Genomic DNA, 5,172 nt, shown 5'->3' on the forward strand with positions numbered 1-5,172 from the left:
CCACCTCCGTAAGAGGGACCTCAATACACGACCGAGAATTATCCAGACAGGGGACGAGCCACTGACACCGGTGATCCCCACCCCACGGGAAGCCACATCCAACAGGGGAGACGATGCACGACTGAGAATTGTCCAGACGGGGGACGAGCCACCAAGACCGGTGATCCCCACCCCACGGGAAACCACATCCAACAGGGGAGACGATGCAGGACTGAGAATTGTCCAGACAGGGGACGAGTCACTGACACCGGTGATCCCCACCCCACGGGAAACCACATCCAACAGGGGAGACGATGCACGACCGAGAATTGTCCAGACAGGGGACGAGTCACCGACACCGGAGATCCCCACCCCACGGGAAACCACATCCAACAGTGGAGACGATGCACGACAGAGAATTGTCCAGACAGGGGACGAGTCACCGACACCGGAGATCCACACCCCACGGGAAACCACATCCAACAGGAGAGACGATGCATGACCGAGAATTGTCCAGACAGGGGATGAGTCACCGACACCGGTGATCCCCACCCCACGGGAAACCACATCCAATAGGGGAGACGATGCACGACCGAGAATTGTCCAGACAGGGGATGAGTCACCGACACCGGTGATCCCCACCCCACGGGAAACCACACCCAACAGGGGAGACGATGCAGGACTGAGAATTGTCCAGACGGGGGACGAGTCATCAACACCAGAGATCCCCACCCCACGGGAAACCACATCCAACAGGGGAGACGATGTACGACTGAGAATTGTCCAGACGGGGGACGAGTCATCAACACCAGAGATCCCCACCCCACGGGAAACCACATCCAACAGGGGAGACGATGCACGACAGAGAATTGTCCAGACAGGGGACAAGCCACTGACACCGGTGATCCCCACCCCACGGGAAACCACATCCAACAGGGGAGACGATGTACGACTGAGAATTGTCCAGACGGGGGACGAGTCATCAACACCAGAGATCCCCACCCCACGGGAAACCACATCCAACAGGGGAGACGATGCAGGACTGAGAATTGTCCAGACAGGGGATGAGTCACTGACACCGGTGATCCCCACCCCACGGGAAACCACATCCAACAGGAGAGATGATGTACGACTAAGAATTGTCCAGACGGGGGACGAGTCACTGACACCGGTGATCCCCACCCCACGGGAAACCACATCCAACAGGAGAGACGATGTACGACTAAGAATTGTCCAGACGGGGGACGAGCCACTGACACCGGTGATCCCCACCCCACGGCAAACCACATCCAACAGGGGAAACGATGCAGGACTGAGAATTGTCCAGACAGGGGACGAGTCACTGACACCGGTGATCCCCACCCCACGGGAAACCACATCACACAGCGGAGACGATGCACGACAGAGAATTGTCCAGACGGGGGACGAGTCAATGACACCGGTGATCCCCACCCCACGGGAAACCACATCCAACAGGAGAGACGATGTACGACTGAGAATTGTCCAGACGGGGGACGAGTCACTGACACCGGTGATCCCCACCCCACGGGAATCCACATCCAACAGGGGGGACGATGCACGACTGAGAATTGTCCAGATAGGGTACGAGCCACTGACACCGGTGATCCCCACCCCACGGGAAACCACATCCAACAAGGGAGACGATGCACGACTGAGAATTGTCCAGACAGGGGACGAGTCACTGACACCGGTGATCCCCACCCCACGGGAATCCACATCCAACAGGGGGGACGATGCACGACTGAGAATTATCCAGACAGGGGACGAGTCACTGACACCGGTGATCCCCACCCCACGGGAAACCACATCCAACAGGGGAGACGATGCACGACTGAGAATTCTCCAGACAGGGGACGAGTCACTGACACCGGTGATCCCCACCCCACGGGAAACCACATCCAACAGGGGAGACGATGTACGACTGAGAATTGCCCAGACAGGGGACGAGTCACTGACACCGGTGATCCCCACCCCACGGGAAACCACATCCAACAGGGGAGACGATGTACGACTGAGAATTGTCCAGACGGGGGACGAGTCACTGACACCGGTGATCCCCACCCCACGGGAAACCACATCCAACAGGGGAGACGATGCACGACTGAGAATTGTCCAGACAGGGGACGAGTCACCGACACCGGTGATCCCTACCCCACGGGAAACCACATCCAACAGTGGAGACGATGCAGGACTGAGAATTGTCCAGACAGGGGACGAGTCACTGACACCGGTGATCCCCACCCCACGGGAAACCACATCCCACAGGGGAGACGATGTACGACTGAGAATTGTCCAGACAGGGGACGAGTCACCGACACCGGTGATCCCCATCCCCACGGGAAACCACATCCAACAGGGGAGACGATGCAGGACTGAGAATTGTCCAGACGGGGGACGAGTCACTGACACCGGTGATCCCCACCCCACGGGAAACCACATCCCACAGCGGAGACGATGCACGACTGAGAATTGTCCAGACAGGGGACGAGTCACTGACACCGGTGATCCCCACCCCACGGGAAACCACATCCCACCGGGAGACGATGCAGGACTGAGAATTGTCCAGACGGGGGACGAGTCACTGACACCGGTGATCCCCACCCCACGGGAAACCACATCCCACAGGGGAGACGATGCAGGACTGAGAATTGTCCAGACAGGGGACGAGTCACTGACACCGGTGATCCCCACCCCACGGGAAACCACATCCAACAGATGAGACGATGCAAGTCTGAGAATTGTCCCGACAGGGGACGAGTCACTGACACCAGTGATCCCCACCCCACGGGAAGCCACATCCAATAGGGGAGACGATGCACACCAGCAACAAGGACATCCAATGAGAGAAGTTGTCCATTCCCCACAGAAGCAAGGTCTTGCTACCTGAGGATGTATCTCCTGCTGGGACAGGGGACAGTTCACCAGTAGATGATACTTTGGCTTGTTCCTCTGAGGAATTCCAGTGAACTGGAATAACGGACCACAGACGTGGGAGGGTGACGGAGAGGAGACACCAAACCTGGTGATCAGTCCGGGACAGAGGGGAGAAATCAAAACCATTCGGTGTCCCTTCACCGATTCGCTCCCTCAAACCTCCGTCACTCCACGTGACTCCCCTCAGTGGGAGTGAGGAGGAATTTCCAGGACTGAAACCGAGGAGAATCATTCCCTTTGCTGAACCCAGCCATGGATACCTGAGCTTGCAGACCCTGCTGGGGTGGTGGACAAACCCGGACCAGGTCCTCCAGTCGCAGACCCCTGGGGTTCCTGAGTTGTGTCCGTCTGGGAATCTGCAAAGAGAGAAACAGGGTGGGTGGGGACAGGCGAGCAGCGGATCAGGGTGGAGAGAATAAACGAGACGGGGAGTGGACATCACGAACAGAAACATCTATAACCTACCAGAGTGAAACTGGTCAAACCTCTGGATCTGCCCACAACATAATCTGTGGGACAATCCATCCCTTAATCTTCACTCAAATCTTCACTCCTCTCAACTCAGTGCCCATTCCTCACTCCGCTGCCCCCTACCATCCTTCACTCCTCCACCGGCACTCCTCACTCACGTGGATCATTCTCACCAACCACTTAAATCGCAAGTAAGAGAAAATCTGCAGATGTTGGAAACCCTGATGAAGAGTCTCAAGAGTCACAGAGAGGAAGGGAGGAATGACTATGAGGAGTTACACGGTGACTGATGAGACACAAACAACCGGAGTGGGATTTGAGTAATTCAGTACGTGGACAGAAGGAAATGGGTGAAAACACACAGGAGAGAGGGATGGAGAGAGAGGCGGCATGCTGGAGTGGGAGGAAAGAGGCGAGTGAAGAGAGAGTGATGATTGTGTGAGGAGAGTCGGGTAGAGAGAACAGTGAGTGTGACACTCCGACTGGAGGGAGGAGAGGGGGACTGACGAGAATGAAGCAGACAGAGTGAATACTGCGAGAGGGAGATGTGAGGAGTGATTTGAGAAGGGTTTGAGAGACAAGGGTGGAGGATTGGAGGAGGGGGAACAGAGGGAGATGATGGACAGGTGAGGAGAAGGACCAAGATGGGAGCCGGAGTGGGGATGGAAATCGAGAGAAGTGGTGGGGCTAGAAATTACTGGAAATTACAGAAATTAATGTTTATGTCGTCAGGATGGAGGCTCCCCAGAAGGAATGTGAGGTGTTACCCCTCCATCCTGATTCTGGCCTCATCAGGTGAGTGCAGGAGTCCTTGGACAGACATGTGGGAATGGGAATGGGGAGTTGAATTGAAATGGGTAGCCACTGGGACAACAATTTGGAAAGGAGGTCTCTGATCTGAAGAGATACCAAAACCATCCAGTCCCCGTTCAGCAACTCTCCCTGTCTGTGACCAGTCACTACTCTCACTCAAAGCGAGATGAATATTTGGGACTGAAGGAGAGAAAGATCGTTCCCTTCAATGATCCCACCACAGTTACCCGAGCTCGCAGACCCTGCTGGGGGGTTGGTCAAACCCGAATCAGGCTCTCCAGTCACTGGTATCCGGATTTCCTGAGTTGTGTCGAACTGAGTATCTGTACCGGAGCTCGCAGACCCTGCTAGGGTGTTGGAGAAACCCAGACTCAGCTCACTTGTCTCTGATCCTGGGGGTTCTGGAAGAAACTTCGTGTGTAAGTCCTATGTCAGATCAGGAAGGAACTCAGTGGCAGGGAACAGATCGCTTAATTCCTAGACGAATCTGTTTTTTTGAAATACTCATACTCCCCTCTACTTTCCTGTTTAATACCTCCAACCCTTTTTCTGCCAAATCCATCTTGTCAGGTGTCCCTCTCTCTGTCTGAATCACTATCCGCTCAGTCACTCCTTCCTACCCTCCAGTTAGAGTGTCCCTTTCACTCTTATCTCCCCGTCTCCCATCCCTATCTCCCCCTCCCCTCGGCCCCTCCCTGTCTTGCCCTCCCTTCGGCTTCTCGATGTCACTCAAACTCCCGTCGGCTTCACCCCGTCTCCCCCTCTCCTCTGCCCATCAACTCAGCCTCTCCCTGTGTCACAATCCCTTCCGCCTCGCACTGTTCCTCTCTCCCCCTCCCTTCGGCCTCTCCCTGTCTCCCCATCTCTATCTCCCCCTCCCCTCGGCCCCTCCTTGTCTTCCCCTCCCCTCGGCTGCTCAACGTCACTCCCATGCCCCTCGGCCTCTCCATCACT

This window comes from Hypanus sabinus, unplaced genomic scaffold (genome assembly GCF_030144855.1).
Source record: "Hypanus sabinus isolate sHypSab1 unplaced genomic scaffold, sHypSab1.hap1 scaffold_194, whole genome shotgun sequence".
Taxonomy (NCBI): domain Eukaryota; kingdom Metazoa; phylum Chordata; class Chondrichthyes; order Myliobatiformes; family Dasyatidae; genus Hypanus; species Hypanus sabinus.